General features: G+C 45.2%; 1 protein-coding gene and 1 long non-coding RNA gene across 2 annotated transcripts in view; both read left to right on the top strand.

Annotated features, from left to right (window-relative positions):
• LOC132473959 (uncharacterized) overlaps positions 1-22,239 on the top strand; it is a 121,269-nt gene that overhangs the window by 63,998 nt on the left and 35,032 nt on the right. The gene's annotated exons all lie outside the window — the stretch shown is intronic.
• Positions 1,023-12,788, top strand: LOC132473969 (uncharacterized). The gene is made up of 3 exons (XR_009529526.1): positions 1,023-1,521; positions 2,918-3,016; positions 12,538-12,788. It is a non-coding gene; the product is annotated as an uncharacterized LOC132473969 (long non-coding RNA).

The raw sequence follows: 22,239 nt of genomic DNA, 5'->3' as shown, positions 1-22,239 counted from the left end.
GTGTTCTGTAGACTCCTGGTGTGACTCCTGTAGTTCATGTTTATGTCCTCACTGTCTGTGATATCAGGAGTTCACTCACCTTCCACGGCACGGTTTGTAACTTTACCAACTCCGCAACAGTGTGTGTTTTTTGTACTTAATAACTGTGGGCCTATTGTGACGTAGGCCTTCTATTGCTGGTTCCAGTAGTCCGTCTGTAGCGAGTCAACCAGCGGTTTGATTTGTTCCTTGCCTATAGGCTAGGTAGAACGAAGCACAATAATGTATTCTATCATCTCTTTGAAGGTCTCCCATACATGAAATGGATTCTTGTAGGCAAGTATTTGAATTAACAAGTAGATCAGTTGATAGATATTGTGATACATTAAAAAGTGCATTTCTAGCTAGGCCTAATGGGAGTGTACACACCTGGACTTATTGAGTAATCAATAATGCAGGCTGATGGTAGCTTGATGGATGTGTTTACTCTGAGCTAGCTTTGGCAGACCCTGTCCAAGTAACACGAACCAAGCGCTGTGGCTGTGCTGAACGCAAGATCAGCCTGATAGTCGGCTGACCAATGTGGTTGGAGGGTTAAATGAGGATGAGGACATCGTTGTAATGAATGGTTTGCTGGCTTGATGCTGCATCAAATACATTTCTATTTTGACGCATGCCGTGCGTGTGTGTGTGTGTGTGTGTGTTGTGTGTGTGTATGTGTGTGTGTTTATACAGTTCATCTGACGATACTGGAAAGCGGGAAAGCGGGTCATCTTGCATCGCAACAAGCAGGAAGAAGCAGGAAGAACCCGGCGAACCGATTTGATTGGCTGACGGATGCCTCTGCAAAGACTACTCCCACATCCGTCAGCCACGCCTTCCCACGTCCGTTGACTAACGGTGCAGTGGGCATGTAGGGTTGCCCACTACCTCCGTCAGTCAACGGACGTGGGAAGGCGTGCACGGGGCCTAACGCGGCCGTAACGCGTCTTGTGGAATCCCGGCGTAAGGCGGTCCTCATGTGAACCTGTTGACCACTAACAGCGCCGCCGGCAGAAGGTATGGAGGCCATGGAGGCGGTCGCCACCTGATGGTGGGCGCTGGTCGGTCTCAAAGGAAAAAACATATCATACAAATAATATTACATATTTGCCGGGCGCCCTTCCCCATGTTGTGCCTTGAGGTAACGAACAAAGAAAGGAAAAAAATACACTTTGCACCCCTCACAATTCATCTTGATGCTGAGTTTGCGCACTGAAAGTGTACGTGCGTGCGTGCGTGCGTGCGTGCGTGAAAAAAAACAGCGACCCCCAGTCTCATTTGAAGTGCAGAGACCTCGAGCGCCGAGACAGCAGAGCCGCAAGAGAAGCGCTCTGCAACAGACGGGGAATGACGTCACGGGAAGGAGCCGCTCACCCCGCCTCTGCAAGAAAGAGGAAGTTTGACGTAAAAACGAAAGTAGATTGACATTGGTTCATATTGCATCCGAACGACCTCACGGAGCGTAGGCCTACGTGAAGTCGAAAGGCGAAAATATGGCAGGTAAGCAGAGATGTCTTAAAGTAACTTTTGTATTTTTGTGCATGTTGGTGTAACGTTACCCTATATGTACGCTGCGATATGCGCCTTTGTTTTCAGAAGTATTGCGATCGATCATTGTGGTCAGGGTTTAGTTGCAGGGCCTACTGTAGTGGTCGGTCTGTGCTATTGGACAATACTAAATGTGGACTGAGTTCAGATCCACTGTCCTTGTGTTCTGTAGACTACTGATGTTATTCCTGTAGATCATGTTTAGATTCAGATTCAACTTTATTGTCAGAGTACTCGGTACTCTGTGCAGAGTACAGAGTACAGAGACAACTAAATGTGGCTGGAGATCTAAACAGAAGTGCAAAAGAGCGGTTAAGGTGCAGTTTCAAAATGATTTTCATGTTGTGCAATATTAGTTTAAATAATATGGGATAGTGCAAGAGTAGTGTAAACGGTCAAGAAGAGTATACAGCAGCAAAAAAGTTGACGAGGTATGAGCAGCATAGATGGACAGTACGGTATCTATGAACAGTATGAAAATATGATGATATAATATAGTATATAATATAATACAAAATATGATAATATAATTATAGTGGATTGGATACAGATATTAGATAAATTACATACATACTTTATCAATATATTTTATGTTTATCTCCTCACTGTCTGTGGTATCCGAAGTTCACTCACTTTCACACTGATCTCTGTTTCGTGACTTGTCCAACTCCACAACACTATACTGTGGCGAGCAGTGCGGGAAGGACGAGACGGGAGCCCAGGTTAAGCGATGACGCAACTCTCGTGCCCGATACACCGCACGACCCCGAGAGCTGCCTTTATTTAACACCCCCACATAACAGAAAACACGGCACACCTCACCAACACAAACAACACTCTCACTAATGGTCCCGATCACACTACACATCACAATTAACACACAAACAATAAAGACCCCAAACCCGTTAACCCCACTTAAACTAATAACAGAACAAGTTATCCAAAACCCCTCTTCCCCAAACATTCTGAATACCCAGACTCCCCGGGGGGTAGGAGTCGCCACAATACTTTGTGTGTTGTTGTAGGCTATATACTTTGAGCCAGTGAACCTAAAACCACCTCTTTTTGTTTTCAAACGTGGTGATTTGTCTTATCCTTAACATAGTGATCTATGTTATCACTTGATGAAGAAAGGTAGAGAAACAAGTTTTATTTCTCTGTAGGGATCCTTTCCACAATGAAGGCATCACTCCAGTATTATGACTCCTCCATTGACTCCTTATCTGCTCACCCGTTGACTCAAGGTCTCAATCTGTGGGCTTCAGATGTTAAGTTGTAGAACTTTGTAGAGGAGCTTCATAGAGAAATGTCGTATTAAAATATATATATATATATTACCATTTTTCAGGATTTGGAAGTGAATATATGCAGGGGGAGACCGGGAGTGGGTCTGGGCAGCCGTCCTCACCTCCGTCACTCGAAAAGGAGAGTGGCGAATTCTACATGGGTGAGTTAAATTTAACATAGAAGTGAAATAGTCACTCAAATTAATCTTTTGAATCATGGTCCTGAACACGGAATCTCAAATTTGACCTGATGCATTAAATTGGGTCAGGGTTCGGGTCTCACCCTCTACGTTGATTACTTCACTCCCTGTCCTTACGTTTCTCTCATCTCTGATTGTCCTCCCTCACCTTAATTATCTCACCTGTCCCTCTTTAATATTCCCCTCCCATGTTTTCCTTCCTCTTTGCCAGTGCGTCTTTGTTCTTTGTTTCAAGCATTTTCGAGTGAAATTTACGGTTCCCGGTTTTCTGAATCCTGCCCGTTTACTCCCGACTACGTCTTTGCCTTCTCCCTGCCGGATTTGCCTGATCTCCAATTGTTTTCTTGTGTACCGACCTATCTCCCAGTAATGACCATTCTTTCAACACAGATTTTTGCCTCCTGAGTCGGGCTATTGAGTCCTAATCCCCCTGTTGCTGACCTAGGTGTCAGGCCTTTTGCAGCAATAGGAAGCTCCCAAATTATGAGGGCAAAGACGGCAAAAGGTGCTCTCTGGAATACCTGTTGGGTGTTCTGGATACAGACTGTAAACCTATGCCTACTCTAGAACATATGTCATAAACACATGACTTAAGTCTTCATTAAGTTATCATGCAGGGATTAAAAAAAAAGTTGTTGTCAAAAAAGATCCGCTAAAGAATCAAGGTGGTTTAAAAGACCAGGAGATACGCTAGCTAACTATTGAGGAGCATGATAGTGCGAAGGTAATCTGTTCCAGCCGACACATGTGTTGTCCTACTATCCGTTATTACACTTTTAAAAATTCAGACTCAAACATATCAAACATATCGGCTCAAACACCAAATCTAAAATGTTGCGGGTTCCAAAGCACAACTGAACCTAATGAATGTAAATTGGGTTCTGCTTTGGCAGCAGGAGGCAGCCAGCCTGTGGTTCCCCAACTTAATTTGTCAGGCCCCCCTTTGGTCAAAATAGGTCATGCATTTTTTTTAACTTGTATAGCGGAAATGTGGCCTTCAATAAAGCTGGCTGTGTGTGTGTGTGTGTGTGTGTGTGTGTGTGTGTGTGTGTGTGTGTGTGTGTGTGTGTGTGTGTGTGTGTGTGTGTGTGTGTGTGTGTGTGTGTGTGTGTGTGTGTGTGTGTGTGTGTGTGTGTGGTTCTAGATGACAAAAGAAACAGGGAACACACTGTAATTTCATACTACAAAAGAAGTGAAGATGTAAAAGTAGCACAATGAAGCACTCTTAACTGGCTGTACTACTAAAAACCCTCCTGGCCTCTGATGCAATCTAAATTCATAGGTTAAAAAAACCATGTAACCCGTCTGTAGTGGTGATTTGTCCTCCTCAATAAAACAATAACTGGAATATAAAGAAATCAAACTAAGCAACGTAATGAAAATTGCCACTGAGGCACCAGGGGGACGAATCTTACGCAGTGTGGGTAAAGAGTCAAGTGTTCGGTCGGGATTTTGGGGTTTCTGCAAGTTTATTTTCCGGTGTTACAAGCAAACAAAACAAATGTGCCTGACTGGGAACCTGTCGCCTCATCTCCTTGGTCTCTCTGGTACAGCTGGTAAAGAACCATGACCCTTCCCAGTGCCTGTCTTACCCATGCCCTCCTACCTCTATCTATAGGTTAGACACCCGGTGCGCCACAGCTGCCCCATCATTTCAATTAACTTTAATTTATAATACAAACAAGCAAATAAATATAAAATAATCATATTATTTAAGCAAATATATATATTAAGCAAACAAACTAAATAAATGTTTTATAATTAAATCGTATAACTGAATAGCTCCAACACGTCTATAATAAAACCCTCATGCATCATATTTTGTCCTGCAACATTCAACTTAAATATATCAAATTTAAAACATAAAATCAAACAATCAAACATCAAACAATCACACAAAAACTAGCTGGAGGGCAATACCAGCGGAATTGAGAGCATGGCCGACTCTGAGCTTGGTGAGTTGAAGTCTCTGAAGAGTTTTAGGAGTATTTAGTCTACCTGCATAACCCTCTATGTCATGGTTTGCTCACCAGATAGAAAGTATATCATATAACAACAATAACATAACTGCTATGTAATGAATAAGTCTGATATATTGATGGTATGATCAACCCTGCCCATCCATCAGAAGCCTCCTACAACATGGTGGAAGGGGATCCAAACATGTTGCTGCTTGTGGGGGCTTTACTAATGAGACCATCAGTAGGCTACACCATAACTTTTCAATGTACTGCTTTCAGACAAAAGATATACTTCATTATCTACTTTGGTGGATTTTTGTTTGGCTTTCCATTGAACTAACGTACAAACAACATGTTGAATAACATTACAATGAAGCATACAAATACATATCATAACAAGATAGAATAGTGCAAATGACAGTCAGCAGCAAATATATTAAATAAATTGGGTAAAAAGCAGATCTGTTGTAAGTGGTAAAATCAGACTGTGTTCGATGCCTGAATGGCAGACTAGGGAACCGGAGCCTACGGGAGTTCAATGCTCAAGTCTGAAATATCCAGCCTCACCATTTTCACTGAGTATTAAACAGCATATGCTAGCGAGAATAACTACTTTAACAATGAAGATACACCCTCAAAAGTGCAGGAATAATGTGAGTATATAAAATGGAACAAATAAGCAAACTGCTTTCAGTAATCCTTGACGGACAAGGTCACGTTCGCAAACAAAAACAATGTGGTGAATGGCCACACGTCCTTCTCCCCCTGCCCCTCCGGAATCACACCCTGAGCGAGCCCACCCAAACAGAATCTCCCCTATCTCAAACTCATTCAACTTGGTCTCTTAAACATCCAATTCATCGGAAATAAAGCTTTACTGTTGACTCTAGCTCTTTGTGAAACACCACTGACAAATAGATTTCCTCTGTCATACTGAAACTTTGCATATCCATCCCAATGGCTTCTGCCATTTTGCTGTAGGCTATGCCTGTCGGTGGGTTTTTAGAATTATTAACAAACAATCACAGTTGTAGCCCAGCCTACTACAGTTGGTGTAAGACTATAATATTAAGTACTTTTGCTGTATAGTCTAGGTACAGATTGGTTTTACACCTTATAAATGCATAGCAGTACATACCTACGTACCTGTACTTAAAACAGTGGGCAAAATAGTAGAACTCCAAACATTGCTGATAAAGGGTACATCAAGAGCACAGAAAACGGACAACGTTTGACCGAGCTGGCCCAAGACAGAACCCCTCACCGACCCTATCTCACTTGACTAAGTCTAACTATCAGGAACGGCTGGTATAAATGGGCTAACAGGGCTAAGCCCTCCCTACCTTCTACAGTAAAAATTAAAAAATATTATTAAAAACCTCAGAACATATTGTTTTAAATTTTGGTAGAACCTAAAGCAGCAACAGCACCAAAAAGTGACAGAAAAACCCAGGATATATGACATATCTTCGGTTTTTTCCTGTGAATGGGCTAAATGTATTCAGCCCAAGCGGAGTAGCGTAAGCTTCCATTAAATTTTGATTGACAGGTATCGTGACACGCCCCCTTCATATGCTTCCTATTTGGGCTAAAGTCATTCAGCCCAAGCACAGTAGCGTAAGCGGCCATTTTTTGTGATTGACAGGTGTCGTGACACGCCCCCATTTGGGCTAATTTCATTTAGCCCAAGCGCAGTAGCGTAAGCTTCCATTGACGTTTGATTGACAGGTGCCCTGACACGCCCCCTTCATATGCTTCCCATTTGGGCTAAATTAGTTTAGCCCAAAGGCTGACCTAGCACCGTAGCTACAGTACATTGACCTTCGACCAATCACAGCACAGTAGCGCAAGTGCAGTATGGCGGGCGTTAGCATGAAAATGAACGAAGTGGATTATTTACTTTCTAATCGGTTTTCTTTAATGTCTTTGGAGGATAATTGGAAGTGAAGAGATTGGGGACACATCAACCAAACGATGTACAGATTTACTGTCAGGAGTGGGGTCAGAATATGGCCGGTAATAGTGCATTTGTATGCGGGTCAACAACGTTTCGTATCGAAACATTAAAAAAGCTGTCTAAATAACCCAACATGACGTGACAAGTGTGTAGAGAAAGTGGCCCCTCTCCAAGCTGCATTTCAGCGACAGGCAGTAACAATAAGGTTCTCTAAGGAATTGAAAATGATCTAATTTAATGTTGCATACAACATTGCCAAAGAGGAGTTTCCATTCACCAAATTTAAATCCGAAATTATTCTCATGAAGAAAAATGGATTAAACGTCAACCCAACGTATAGCAATGAGATGGCATGTGCACAATTCATTGCAGTAATAGGCGACACCTGAAAGCAAAAGACAGCTGCGGACGTCGGAAACGCCACATAGGCCTACATGTCCTTCATGATTGACGGCGACACAGACGTCTCTACCAAAGAGTGTGTGATCGTCTACAGCCGCATTTTGCGCAAAGGGAGACCGGTCAACATTTTAATTGTGTAATACTTTAAGCACAAAAAAAGTTTTATTTTGCTTAATGGTTTAGTTCGAAATGTTCAATTTCAGCTCAGTGAAGCACTTTAAACACCTTATTTTAATTTTTATTAGGGGTCCAAGCCAACAGGTTGGATCCCTATTGTTTTTGTAAGGATTTTTATTAGGGGTCCAAGCCAACAGGTTGGATCCCTATTGTTTTTGTAAGGATTTTTCTTCCTATTATTATTATTTCCCCCTAGAAGTGGTACCACAGCCCAAACCGTAAATGGTGCCGACACGCCAATTGCATGACTAGAGGCGGTGCATTAAGCACTGGATTTATCCGTCTCGCGCATGCGCAGTTCGAGTACCTATACCAACAAGGTCACATGTGACCCTCGTGACACCGGATTGGCTATATAGCCCGGTGTCGACAGAGGATTTGTTCCTTTCATCTTCTCGCAAAGACGCATGTTGTAGTACCGCTTGCGGATAGCGTATTCGCTTTTTGAAAAGGATCGCGCTCCAGACTGTGTGCAGCCTCGCGACCAAGGGTCGGAGCAACGGGTGAACTCGTCCTCCAGGGGCTGTTGGTCTGTACAGCGCTGAAAGGCTTCCCTTGAGTAGAAGCTTCCAAGTTTTTGTTTAGTTTCAGTCACTTACCGGTGAAGGCAGCGCTCTCGCGTCCTCTCCCGGCAACACTGCTGGGATTATTTTTTCACTACTGGGATTAATTTCGCTACTGATAGCTCCCTTATAGAAACAGCTCGGCTGTGTTCTGGGTTACCAAATTTATTTGGTAAAAGTTTTTCCAGTCAGTCCCTTACCGGTGAAGGCAGCGTTCTCGCGTCCTCTCCCTGTAACACTGTTGTTTATTTCTTTCGGTCACTTACCGGTGAAGGCAGCGCTTTCGCGCCCTCTCCCTGTACCACTGTTGGGGTTTATTTTTCAGTCACTTACCGGTGAAGGCAGCGCTCTCGCGCCCTCTCCCTGTAACACTTGTTTGTTTCTTTTCAGTCACTTACCGGTGAAGGCAGCGCTCTCGCGTCCTCTCCCGAGAACACTGCTGTATATTTGAGTGGAGGGCCTGTATGAACTGCGGCTCCATGCCCTTGGCACTCAGGCTGGCTAGGCTCGCAGCGGTGGAACATCCGGCAGCTGTCGACCTACCATCAATGGCGCCACTTCCTCCTGCTCAGCCCGGCCATTCTTGGCGTCGGGGTAGAGCAGGCCCCCCCCCAGGAAAAGGGCTAGGGACGAGCTAGCATCCAAGGTGGATCGCTTGTCGTCCGATATGGAGAGGATACAGGAACTCCTCCTGACCCTGCAACCTGGGGCAGGTGGCGCGGTGGCTGACATCCGGCCTGACCCTTCCTTGGGGGATGTGCCGGGGACGGACGATGTCCTGTCGCTGGCGGCATCAGCCAACCTCTTCAGTGAGGGTGTCACGGGGGAGGAAGCCTCAAACGCTTTTGGGGAGGCCTCCCGCTCCTCTGCTCAGAGCTCTGGGCACAGCACAGAGGGTAACCCCATCGGGGCCGTCATCCGTACGGCCCTGGCTCGCCTGGGGCTCGATGCTCCTCAGGCAGACTTGGCCCAGCCTAGCGCCTTTTTCAGGCGCAGCCCTGCCACAGCCCCTTTCTCTGTCCCTCCTTCGGAGGAGTATTTAAAGGAGCTACACCTCTGCTGGAAGGACGCCAAGGCTCTCCCCCGTCCTTCTTCCAGTGCTCGGGCCTTGGCTGCCATGCGGGATCCAGCGCAGTATGGTTTGGGTTGCATGCCACCCGTTGAGCCCGCCATTGCCTCCCTCATTCTAACCCCCGATCAGGCCTTGCGGCCGGATGCCAGGTGTCCTCGCCCCAGTGCAGGGTCACAGACGACCTGCTTTCGAAGGCCTATGACGCAGCAGCACGTATGGGGCGGATTGGCAACTCCCTCTCCCACCTAATGCTGGCGCTCTCGACCTCGCTGCAACAAGCTGCAGTTGAGCCGTCTACACAGGACCTGAGCGACGCGTCCCTACAGGCCTTTGCCCTCATGTCCAGGGAATTGGGGCGTGTTATGTCCACCCTGGTCCAGACTCGCCGCCAGGTTTGGTTGGCTCAGTCGCCCCTGACGGAGGCGTGCAGGAAGGCCCTTAGAGCCGTGCCAGTGGTGCCGGGGGAGCTGTTTGGGTCAGTTGCCCTGGAGACGCTGGAGCGAGCTGCCCAAGCTAGGCAAACCAACCTGCAGCTGTCGGGTCTTCACAGGAGTGTCTCCGCTCCTGGCAGGCCTAGAGCCCCCCCGGCTGCCCCCCGGGGCCGCTACCAGCCACCACGCTCTTACCCAGCAAGACTACGTCTTTGCCTTCTCCCTGCCGGATTTGCCTGATCTCCAATTGTTTTCCTGTGTACCGACCTATCTCCTAGTAATGGCCATTCTTTCAACACAGATTTTTGCCTCCTGAGTCGGGCTATTGAGTCCTAATCCCCCTGTTGCTGACCTAGGTGTCAGGCCTTTTGCAGCAATAGGAAGCCAGCCTGTGTTTCCCAAATTATGAGGGCAAAGACTGCAAAAGGTGCTCTCTGGAATACCTGATGGATGTTCTGGGATACAGACTGTAAACCTATGCCTACTCTAGAACATATGTCATAAACACATGACTTAAGTCTTCATTAAGTTATCATGCAGGGATTCAATGTTGATCAATGGTTGCAAGAGCAGGTGTTAAAACCCTGACACAATGGATTATTTCTCCAAAAAAGATCCGCTAAAGAATCAAGGTGGTTTAAAAGACCAGGAGATACGCTAGCTAACTATTGAGGAGCATGATAGTGCAAAGGTAATCTGTTCCAGCCGACACATGTGTTGTCCTACTATCCGTTATTACACTTTTAAAAATTCAGACTCAAACATATCGACTCAAACACCAAATCTAAAATGTTGCGGGTTCCAAAGCACAACTGAACCTAATGAATTTAAATTGGGTTCTGCTTTGGCAGCAGGAGGCAGACAGCCTGTGGTTCCCCAACTTAATTTTTCTCAGGCCCCCCTTTGGTCAAAATAGGTCATGCATTTTTTTTAACTTGTATAGCGGAAATGTGGCCTTCAATAAAATTGGCTGATTTCAATGTGTGTGTGTGTGTGTGTGTGTGTGTGTGTGTGTGTGTGTGTGTGTGTGTGTGTGTGTGTGTGTGTGTGTGTGTGTGTGTGTGTGTGTGTGTGTGTGTGTGTGTGTGTGTGATGTTTGATTTGGGGACTAAAATAAGAGCCAGTGCTGAAGAAAGCCCCGCCCCTATCGGAGGCATAGTTGCGTCTAGGATCATGACGTGAATCCCTTGATAAGGCGGTCGCTGGGGTTGGCGGTGGGCGGGCTGTGAATACCTCGGGGGCTGCTTGCAGTCCTAGTTGTTGTTGTTATTGTTATTATTATTATTATTACTATAAACGCCGGGAGCGAGGGAGCAAAGAGGGAGAGGGCGGTTCTTAGTTGTTTAGTTTCATAACCTTGCTCTCTTCTCCTCTTTCTACTCTCTCTTTAGAACTGTCAAATCTAAGAACAGCTGGTATTAAGATAAATCTACACTAACAATACATTCTGATTCCTTGTCTTACAAAAGAATATCAAATATTACGATAACTGCACCAGACAGCCAATTGTATAATGTCACCCAAAACCTTAAATATTGACCATTATATGTACTTCATGTAGGCTGTGGATTAAGATGAACACACAGAAGTTTAGGTGATGTTGAGGAATCCGTTTGGTTTTTGTAGCATCTTGAACCAACACTACCACCACTAGTGGTCATCTGAGAATAGTTGTAACGTTTTGTTTTAATGTTATTTCCCATTTCTCTTGATTTGTCTTTCAGAACATGGATGGATTCGCTCTAAATTAATCGACAGGTTGTCGGACGGCGATGTCATCGCTCTCCTGCATTACCTTAGGAAGATGGATGTGTTGAATGACGAGACGAAGAAGACTGTAGAGGAGAAGATGACCAGTAAAGACAGAGCACGTTGTCTCATTGATACGGTGATGGAGAAAGGGGAGAGAGGAAGAAGCCTGATGGTTGATTATCTGAAGGAGAGGCACCCTGAACTATACTGGACCCTGGGTCTGACCCCAACTTCTGCTCGGATCAGTGAGTTTAACATGTTAATGAAGTTCCCTCATTATGTGTGTAAAGTTCTTTCAGCAACTACTTTGCTGAAGTTTCGGTGTCAATCAAAGTAATTGCTGTTAAGAATAATGCACCTCTTCACCTGCAGGGGCCCAGAATCACACATAAACAGCATCTTCTTTTAAGCGTGTGTGTGTGTGTGTGTGTGTGTGTGTGTGTGTGTGTGTGTGTGTGTGTGTGTGTGTGTGTGTGTGTGTGTGTGTGTGTGTGTGTGTGTGTGTGTGTGTGTGTGTGTGTGTGACGTTTGATTTGGGGACTAAAATAAGAGCCAGTGCTGAAGAAAGTCCCGCCCCTACCGGAGGCATAGTTGCGTCTAGGATCATGACGTGAATCCCTTGATAAGGCGGTCGCTGGGGTTGGCGGTGGGCGGGCTGTGAATACCTCGGGGGCTGCTTGCAGTCCTAGTTGTTGTTATTATTATTATTATTATTATTTGTTTTATTATTATTATTATAAACTCAGGGAGCGAGGGAGCAAAGAGGGAGAGGACAGTTCTTAGTTGTTTAGTTTCATAACCTTGCTCTCTTCTGCTCTTTCTACTCTCTCTTTAGAGCTGTCCAATCTAAGAACAGCTGGTGTTAAGATAAATCTACACCAACAATACATTCTGATTCCTTGTCTTACAAAACAACATCAAATATTACGATCACTGCACCAGACAGCCAATTGTATAATGTCACCCAAAATCTTAGATATTGTCCACTATATGTACTTCATGTAGGCTGTGAATTAAGATGAACACACAGAAGTTTAGGTGATGTTGAGGAATCAGTTTGGTTTTTGTAGCATCTTGAACCGACACTACCACCACTAGTGGTCATCTGAGAATGGTTGTAACGTTTTGTTTAATATTATTTTCCATTTCTCTTGATTTGTCTTTCAGAACTTGGAAGGATTCGCTCTGAATTAATCGAGAGGTTGTCGGACGACGATGTCATCGGTCTCCTGTATTACCTTCGGAAGATGGATGTGTTGAATGACCAGGAGAAGAAGACTGTAGAGGGGAAGATGACCAGTAAAGACAGAGCACGTTGTCTCATTGATACGGTGATGAGGAAAGGGGAGAGAAAAAGTAGGCTGATGGTTGATTATCTGAAGGAGGGGCACCCTGAACTATGGCCGACCCTGGGTCTGACCCCAACTTCTGCTCGGATCAGTGAGTTTAACATGTTAATGAAGTTCCCTCATTATGTGTGTAAAGTTCTTTCAGCAACTACTTTGCTGAAGTTTCGGTGTCAATCAAAGTAATTGCTGTTAAGAATTATGCACCTCTTCACCTGTAGGGGCCCAGAATCACACGTAAACAGCATCTTCTTTGAAGTGTGTGTGTGTGTGTGTGTGTGTGTGTGTGTGTGTGTGTGTGTGTGTGTGTGTGTGTGTGTGTGTGTGTGTGTGTGTGTGTGTGTGTGTGTGTGTGTGTGTGTGTGTGACGTTTGATTTGGGGACTAAAATAAGGGCCAGTGCTGAAGAAAGCCCCGCCCCTATCGGAGGCATAGTTGCGTCTAGGATCATGACGTGAATCCCTTGATAAGGCGGTCGCTGGGGTTGGCGGTGGGCGGGCTGTGAATACCTCGGGGGCTGCTTGCAGTCCTAGTTGTTATTATTATTATTGTTATTATTATTATTATTATAAACGCAGGGAGCGAGGGAGCAAAGAGGGAGAGGGCGGTTCTTAGTTGTTTAGTTTCATAACCTTGCTCTCTTCTGCTCTTTCTACTCTCTCTTTAGAACTGTCCAATCTAAGAACAGCTGGTATTAAGATAAATCTACACCAACAATACATTCTGATTCCTTGTCTTACAAAATAACATCAAATATTACGATAACTGCACCAGACAGCCAATTGTATAATGTCTCCCAAAACCTTAAATATTGTCCACTATATGTACTTCATGTAGGCTGTGAATTAAGATGAACACACAGAAGTTTAGGTGATGTTGAGAAATGAGTTTGGTTTTTGTAGCATCTTGAACCGACACTACCACCACTAGTGGTCATCTGAGAATAGTTGTGACGTTTTGTTTTAATATTATTTTCCATTTCTCTCGATTTGTCTTTCAGAACTTGGAAGGATTCGCTCTGAATTAATCGACAGGTTGTCGGAAGACGATGTCATCGATCTCCTGTATTACCTTTGGAAGAAGGATGTTTTGAATGGCCAGGAGAAGAAGACTGTAGAGGGGAAGATGACCAGTAAAGACAGAGCACGTTGTCTCATTGATACGGTGATGAGGAAAGGGGAGAGAAAAAGTAGGCTGATGGTTGATTATCTGAAGGAGGGGCACCCTGAACTATGGCCGACCCTGGGTCTGACCCCAACTTCTGCTCGGATCAGTGAGTTTAACATGTTAATGAAGTTCCCTCATTATGTGTGTAAAGTTCTTTCAGCAACTACTTTGCTGAAGTTTCGGTGTCAATCAAAGTAATTGCTGTTAAGAATTATGCACCTCTTCACCTGTAGGGGCCCAGAATCACACATAAACAGCATCTTCTTTGAAGTGTGTGTGTGTGTGTGTGTGTGTGTGTGTGTGTGTGTGTGTGTGTGTGTGTGTGTGTGTGTGTGTGTGTGTGTGTGTGTGTGTGTGTGTGTGTGTGTGTGACGTTTGATTTGGGGACTAAAATAAGGGCCAGTGCTGAAGAAAGCCCCGCCCCTATCGGAGGCATAGTTGCGTCTAGGATCATGACGTGAATCCCTTGATAAGGCGGTCGCTGGGGTTGGCGGTGGGCGGGCTGTGAATACCTCAGGGGCTGCTTGCAGTCCTAGTTGTTGTTGTTGTTGTTATTATTATTATTATTATCATTATAAACGCAGGGAGCGAGGTAGCAAAGAGGGAGAGGGCGGTTCTTAGTTGTTTAGTTTCATAACCTTGCTCTCTTCTGCTCTTTCTACTCTCTCTTTAGAACTGTCCAATCTAAGAACAGCTGGTGTTAAGATAAATCTACACCAACAATACATTCTGATTCCTTGTCTTACAAAATAACATCAAATATTACGATCACTGCACCAGACAGCCAATTGTATAATGTCTCCCAAAACCTTAAATATTGTCCACTATATGTACTTCATGTAGGCTGTGAATTAAGATGAACACACAGAAGTTTAGGTGATGTTGAGAAATGAGTTTGGTTTTTGTAGCATCTTGAACCGACACTACCACCACTAGTGGTCATCTGAGAATAGTTGTGACGTTTTGTTTTAATATTATTTTCCATTTCTCTCGATTTGTCTTTCAGAACTTGGAAGGATTGGCTCTGAATTAATCGACAGGTTGTCGGACGACGATGTCATCGGTCTCCTGCATTACCTTAGGAAGAAGAATGTGTTGAATGACCAGGAGATGAAGACTGTAGAGGAGAAGATGACCAGTAAAGACAGAGTACATTGTCTCATTGATACGGTGATGAGGAAAGGGGAGAGAGCGAGTAGCCTGATGGTTGATTATCTGATTGAGAGGCACCCTGACCTATGCTGGACCCTGGGTCTGACCCCAACTTCTGCTCGGATCAGTGAGTTTAACATGTTAATGAAGTTCCCTCATTATGTGTGTAAAGTTCTTTCAGCAACTACTTTGCTGAAGTTTCGGTGTCAATCAAAGTAATTGCTGTTAAGAATAATGCACCTCTTCACCTGTAGGGGCCCAGAATCACACATAAACAGCATCTTCTTTGAAGTGTGTGTGTGTGTGTGTGTGTGTGTGTGTGTGTGTGTGTGTGTGTGTGTGTGTGTGTGTGTGTGTGTGTGTGTGTGTGTGTGTGTGTGTGTGTGTGTGTGTGTGTGTGTGTGTGTGACATTTGATTTGGGGACTAAATAAGAGCCAGTGCTGAAGAAAGCCCCGCCCCTATCGGAGGCATAGTTGCGTCTAGGATCATGACGTGAATCCCTTGATAAGGCGGTCGCTGGGGTTGGCGGTGGGCGGGCTGTGAATACCTCGGGGGCTGCTTGCAGTCCTAGTTATCATTATTATTATTATTATTATTATTATAAACGCAGGGAGCGAGGGAGCAAAGAGGGAGAGGGCGGTTCTTAGTTGTTTAGTTTCATAACCTTGCTCTCTTCTGCTCTTTCTACTCTCTCTTTAGAGCTGTCCAATCTAAGAACAGCTGGTATTAAGATAAATCTACACCAACAATACATTCTGATTCCTTGTCTTACAAAACAACATCAAATATTACGATCACTGCACCAGACAGCCAATTGTATAATGTCACCCAAAATCTTAGATATTGTCCACTATATGTACTTCATGTAGGCTGTGAATTAAGATGAACACACAGAAGTTTAGGTGATGTTGAGGAATCAGTTTGGTTTTTGTAGCATCTTGAACCGACACTACCACCACTAGTGGTCATCTGAGAATGTTTGTAACGTTTTGTTTAATATTATTTTCCATTTCTCTTGATTTGTCTTTCAGAACTTGGAAGGATTCGCTCTGAATTAATCGAGAGGTTGTCGGACGACGATGTCATCGGTCTCCTGTATTACCTTCGGAAGATGGATGTGTTGAATGACCAGGAGAAGAAGACTGTAGAGGGGAAGATGACCAGTAAAGACAGAGCACGTTGTCTCATTGATACGGTGATGAGGAAAGGGGAGAGAAAAAGTAGGCTGATGGTTGATTATCTGAAGGAGGGGCACCCTGAACTATGGCCGACCCTGGGTCTGACCCCAACTTCTGCTCGGATCAGTGAGTTTAACATGTTAATGAAGTTCCCTCATTATGTGTGTAAAGTTCTTTCAGCAACTACTTTGCTGAAGTTTCGGTGTCAATCAAAGTAATTGCTGTTAAGAATTATGCACCTCTTCACCTGTAGGGGCCCAGAATCACACATAAACAGCATCTTCTTTGAAGTGTGTGTGTGTGTGTGTGTGTGTGTGTGTGTGTGTGTGTGTGTGTGTGTGTGTGTGTGTGTGTGTGTGTGTGTGTGTGTGTGTGTGTGTGTGTGTGTGTGTGTGTGTGTGTGTGTGACGTTTGATTTGGGGACTAAAATAAGGGCCAGTGCTGAAGAAAGCCCCGCCCCTATCGGAGGCATAGTTGCGTCTAGGATCATGACGTGAATCCCTTGATAAGGCGGTCGCTGGGGTTGGCGGTGGGCGGGCTGTGAATACCTCGGGGGCTGCTTGCAGTCCTAGTTGTTATTATTATTATTATTATTATTATTATAAACGCAGGGAGCGAGGGAGCAAAGAGGGAGAGGACAGTTCTTAGTTGTTTAGTTTCATAACCTTGCTCTCTTCTGCTCTTTCTACTCTCTCTTTAGAACTGTCCAATCTAAGAACAGCTGGTGTTAAGATAAATCTACACCAACAATACATTCTGATTCCTTGTCTTACAAAATAACATCAAATATTACGATAACTGCACCAGACAGCCAATTGTATAATGTCTCCCAAAACCTTAAATATTGTCCACTATATGTACTTCATGTAGGCTGTGAATTAAGATGAACACACAGAAGTTTAGGTGATGTTGAGAAATGAGTTTGGTTTTTGTAGCATCTTGAACCGACACTACCACCACTAGTGGTCATCTGAGAATAGTTGTGACGTTTTGTTTTAATATTATTTTCCATTTCTCTCGATTTGTCTTTCAGAACTTGGAAGGATTGGCTCTGAATTAATCGACAGGTTGTCGGACGACGATGTCATCGGTCTCCTGCATTACCTTAGGAAGAAGAATGTGTTGAATGACCAGGAGATGAAGACTGTAGAGGAGAAGATGACCAGTAAAGACAGAGTACATTGTCTCATTGATACGGTGATGAGGAAAGGGGAGAGAGCGAGTAGCCTGATGGTTGATTATCTGATTGAGAGGCACCCTGACCTATGCTGGACCCTGGGTCTGACCCCAACTTCTGCTCGGATCAGTGAGTTTAACATGTTAATGAAGTTCCCTCATTATGTGTGTAAAGTTCTTTCAGCAACTACTTTGCTGAAGTTTCGGTGTCAATCAAAGTAATTGCTGTTAAGAATAATGCACCTCTTCACCTGTAGGGGCCCAGAATCACACATAAACAGCATCTTCTTTGAAGTGTGTGTGTGTGTGTGTGTGTGTGTGTGTGTGTGTGTGTGTGTGTGTGTGTGTGTGTGTGTGTGTGTGTGTGTGTGTGTGTGTGTGTGTGTGTGTGTGTGTGTGTGTGTGTGTGTGATGGTTGATTTGGGGACTAAATAAGAGGCAGTGCTGAAGAAAGCCCCGCCCCTATCGGAGGCAGAGTTGCGTCTTGGATCATGACGTGAATCCCTTGATAAGGCGGTCGCTGGGGTTGGCGGTGGGCGGGCTGTGAATACCTCGGGGGCTGCTTGCAGTCCTAGTTGTTGTTGTTGTTATTATTATTATTATTATTATTATTATTATAAACGCAGGGAGCGAGGGAGCAAAGAGGGAGAGGACAGTTCTTAGTTGTTTAGTTTCATAACCTTGCTCTCTTCTGCTCTTTCTACTCTCTCTTTAGAGCTGTCCAATCTAAGAACAGCTGGTGTTAAGATAAATCTACACTAACTATACATTCTGATTCCTTGTCTTACAAAACAACATCAAATATTACGATCACTGCACCAGACAGCCAATTGTATAATGTCACCCAAAATCTTAGATATTGTCCACTATATGTACTTCATGTAGGCTGTGAATTAAGATGAACACACAGAAGTTTAGGTGATGTTGAGGAATCATTTTGGTTTTTGTAGCATCTTGAACCAATACTACCACCACTAGTGGTCATCTGAGAATAGTTGTAACTTTTTGTTTAATATTATTTTCCATTTCTCTTGATTTGTCTTTCAGAACTTGGAAGGATTGGCTCTGAATTAATCGACAGGTTGTCGGACGACGATGTCATCGGTCTCCTGCATTACCTTAGGAAGATGGTTGGGTTGAATGACGACGACATGAAGACTGTAGAGGAGAAGATGACCAGTAAAGACAGAGCACGTTGTCTCATTGATACGGTGATGAGGAAAGGGGAGAGAGGAAGTCGCCTGATAGTTGATTATCTGACGGAGAGGCACCCTGACCTATGCTGGACCCTGGGTCTGACCCCAACTTCTGCTCGGATCAGTGAGTTTAACATGTTAATGAAGTTCCCTCATTATGTGTGTAAAGTTTTTCCAGCAACTACTTTGCTGAAGTTTCGGTGTCAATCAAAGTAATTGCTATTAAGAATAATGCACCTCTTCACCTGTAGGGGCCAGAATCACACATAAACAGCATCTTCTTTTAAGCGTGTGTGTGTGTGTGTGTGTCTGTGTGTGTGTGTGTGTGTGTGTGTGTGTGTGTGTGTGTGTGTGTGTGTGTGTGTGTGTGTGTGTGTGTGTGTGTGTGTGTGTGTGTGTGTGTGTGTGTGTGTGTGTGTGTGTGTGTGAGACGTTTGATTTGGGGACTAAAATAAGAGCCAGTGCTGAAGAAAGCCCCGCCCCTATCGGAGGCAGAGTTGCGTCTAGGATCATGACGTGAATCCCTTGATAAGGCGGTCGCTGGGGTTGGCGGTGGGCGGGCTGTGAATACCTCGGGGGCTGCTTGCAGTCCTACTACTACTACTACTACTACTCTTCGTCCCCTATGGGACATAAGGCTTCAATGAGCACCCTCCATTTCACTCGGTCCCTGGCATCATGTTGGGCCTCTCCCCATGACAGGTTCATCTGTTCCAGCTCTTGTGTCACAGTTCTGTGCCGGGTGGTTTTTGGCCTCCCAGGTGTTCTTTTGCCTGGTGGTGTCCACCTTTCGCCTTTCGCCTGCGTTTACAGAAGATCAAAAGCTCCCAGTGCACAAGAATGAAGTTTGATCTGGACAAACTGCGAGACCCTGAGGTGGCAGAAGCCTTCAAGGCAAAGATAGGGGGAAGGTTTGCACAACTGCTCATCCTAGGTGCAGAAGAAGTTGTCGTCAACCACATGACCACCACGCTGAACACAGTCATAACCGAAACAGCCACTGAAATCCTTGGCAAACTCCGCCTAAGGAAAAAACCTTGGGTCACCAATGAAATGCTTGACTTGTGTGACAAGCGAAGAGAGCGAACAGAAAATCCTGGACCGGTGGACAGAATACTGCTCTGAGCTCTACAACCACACGGCAGGTGGAGAGCCCACAGTCCTGGCATGTCCTCAATCCATTGAGGAAGAGGAAAAACTCCCCATCCTCCGTGAAGAAGTGGAGACGGCAGTCCGAGCACTGAAAAAAGGAAAGACAGCCGGAGTGGACAGCATCACAGCAGAGCTCGTACAAGCAGGGGGAGAAGCCATGATCGACACTCTCACCATCCTGTGCAACAAAATCTGGCAAAGTGGTGAGTGGCCTACATCATGGACCCAGTCACTCATCATCACACTTCCGAAGAAAGGCAATCTCCAACTGTGCCAAAACCACCGCACCATCAGTCTCATTAGCCATCCCAGCAAAGTCCTGCTGAAAATAATACTGAATAGGTTAAAACCTCAAGCAGAACTGATCATAGCTGAAGAACAGGCTGGATTTAGGGCAGGGTGGAGCACCACAGAACAGATATTCAACCTCAGAATTATCTGTGAGAGATATCTGCAGCATCAACAACACCTTTACCACGTGTTTGTAGACTTCAAGAAAGCCTTCGACCGGGTATGGCATGCGGCACTGTGGGCAACCATGAGGAAATATAACATCAGCCCTAACCTTGTCAGAGTCATACAACACCTGTACAACAAAGCTACCAGCGCAGTTCTCTACAATGGAGCTATCGGAGACTGGTTCAGGACAACAACTGGAGTGCGCCAAGGATGCCCTCTCTCCCCTATTCTCTTTAATCTTTTTCTGGAGCGTATCATGACGGATGCCCTGGCAGATCATGAAGGAACGGTCAGCATAGGAGGCAGACCGATTACCAACCTCCGTTTTGCAGATGACATTGATGGGCTAGCTGGAGAAGAAAAAGAACTTGCCAGCCTTGTTGAAAGGCTTGACACTACTTCCCAAGCCTATGGAATGGAAATCCATGCTGAGAAAACCAAAATGATGACCAACAACAACAGGGGCATCCTCTCAGAGAGATCAAAGTCAACGGACAAGCACTGGACACAGTGTCCAGCTTCAAATATCTGGGAGCAATCGTGTCCGATGAAGCAGGAAGTCCTTGCCAGAATTGCCCAAACAACTGCTGCGCTGGCAAAACTCCAGCCCATATGGAAAGACAAAAACATCAGTCTGGCATCAAAGGTGAGACTACTGCGATCACTTGTCAACTCAATCTTCCTGTATGCTTGCGAAACTTGGACCCTTACAGCTGAGCTACAGAAGAGAATACAGAGCATGGAGATGAGATGCTACAGGAGACTCATGGGGATCTCCTACACCCAACATGTCACAAACGAGGAAGTTCGGCAAAAGATCAACCAAGCCATCGGCTCACAAGATGACCTGCTTACCACTGTTAAAAAACGGAAACTGAGGTGGTACGGACACATCACCAGATCCTCAGGCCTTGCAAAGACCATCTTGCAAGGAACCGTACAAGGTGGAAGGAGACGAGGGAGACAAAAGATGAGATGGGAAGATAACATCAGAGAATGGACTCACTTGAAAATCAGTGAGGCAATGAGAGCTGCCGAGGACAGAGAGGGATGGAGAGAGCTGGTCAACAGAGCGTCTGTGGTGCCCCAACGACCCTCCGGGGTTATGGGATAGGTGGTGGTGAAGGTCCATCTTAAGGCGACCTTTGTGACGTGGCCCTGCTCCATCCTCAACACATGTCCTAGCCATCTCAGGCGTCATTGTTGGAGATCTTATTAGTCCAAAAGATTTGGAATATTCGTCGGAGGCATCCATTATGGAACACTTCCATTCTCCTCATGTCTGTTTTGACCACACGCCAGCTCTCTGAACCGTACAGCAGAACAGACTTTACATTGCTGTTGAATAGGAGCATCTTTGTTTTAAGGCTGTATTGTTTTGATCTCCAGATGGGACGGAGTTGGGAGAAGGCACCCTGAGCCTTTCCCAGCCTTGCATTGATGTCTTTTGATGCCCCGCTGTCCTTGCTGATTAGACTGCCTAGATAGGTAAAATCTTCCACAAACTCAAGTGCTTCCTCATTAACAAGGATGGGTGCTGTGGGGCTGGAGTTGACACACATCACTTGTGTTTTGGAAGTGTTGATACTGAGCCCAACTTGTCTGGCAAAGTTGTTCAGCCTATCAGTTTTAGCCTGTATGTTGTACTGGTTAGTTGATAGGAGAGCAAGATCATCAGCGAAGTCAAGATCTTCCAGCTGGGAGAACAGAGTCCACTGGATGCCTCTGGGTCTGTCTGCTGTGGTGTTGGTTGTGATCCAGTCTATGGCGACCAGGAAGAGGATAGGGGAGATGATGCACCCTGTCTCACTCCGGACTGCACGGAAAACCACTCCGAGAGGTCATTTCCCATGATGACACTACACTCAAAATGTTCATAGAATGTTTTTATGATTGAGATGATCTTAGATGGTATTCCATAGGAGTGCAGTATCTTCCAGAGGGTGTTTCGGTGGACACTGTCAAAAGCCTTCCTGAAGTTGATGAAGAGGGGTGCGTTCCATTTCAAGCACTGTTCTATGATGTTACGCAGAGCAAAGATCG

The sequence above is a fragment of the Gadus macrocephalus genome, chromosome 16 (genome assembly GCF_031168955.1).
Source record: "Gadus macrocephalus chromosome 16, ASM3116895v1".
NCBI classification, from domain to species: domain Eukaryota; kingdom Metazoa; phylum Chordata; class Actinopteri; order Gadiformes; family Gadidae; genus Gadus; species Gadus macrocephalus.
Note: the sequence above shows the minus strand (reverse complement) of the source record. Positions and strands in the feature narration are given on the sequence as shown.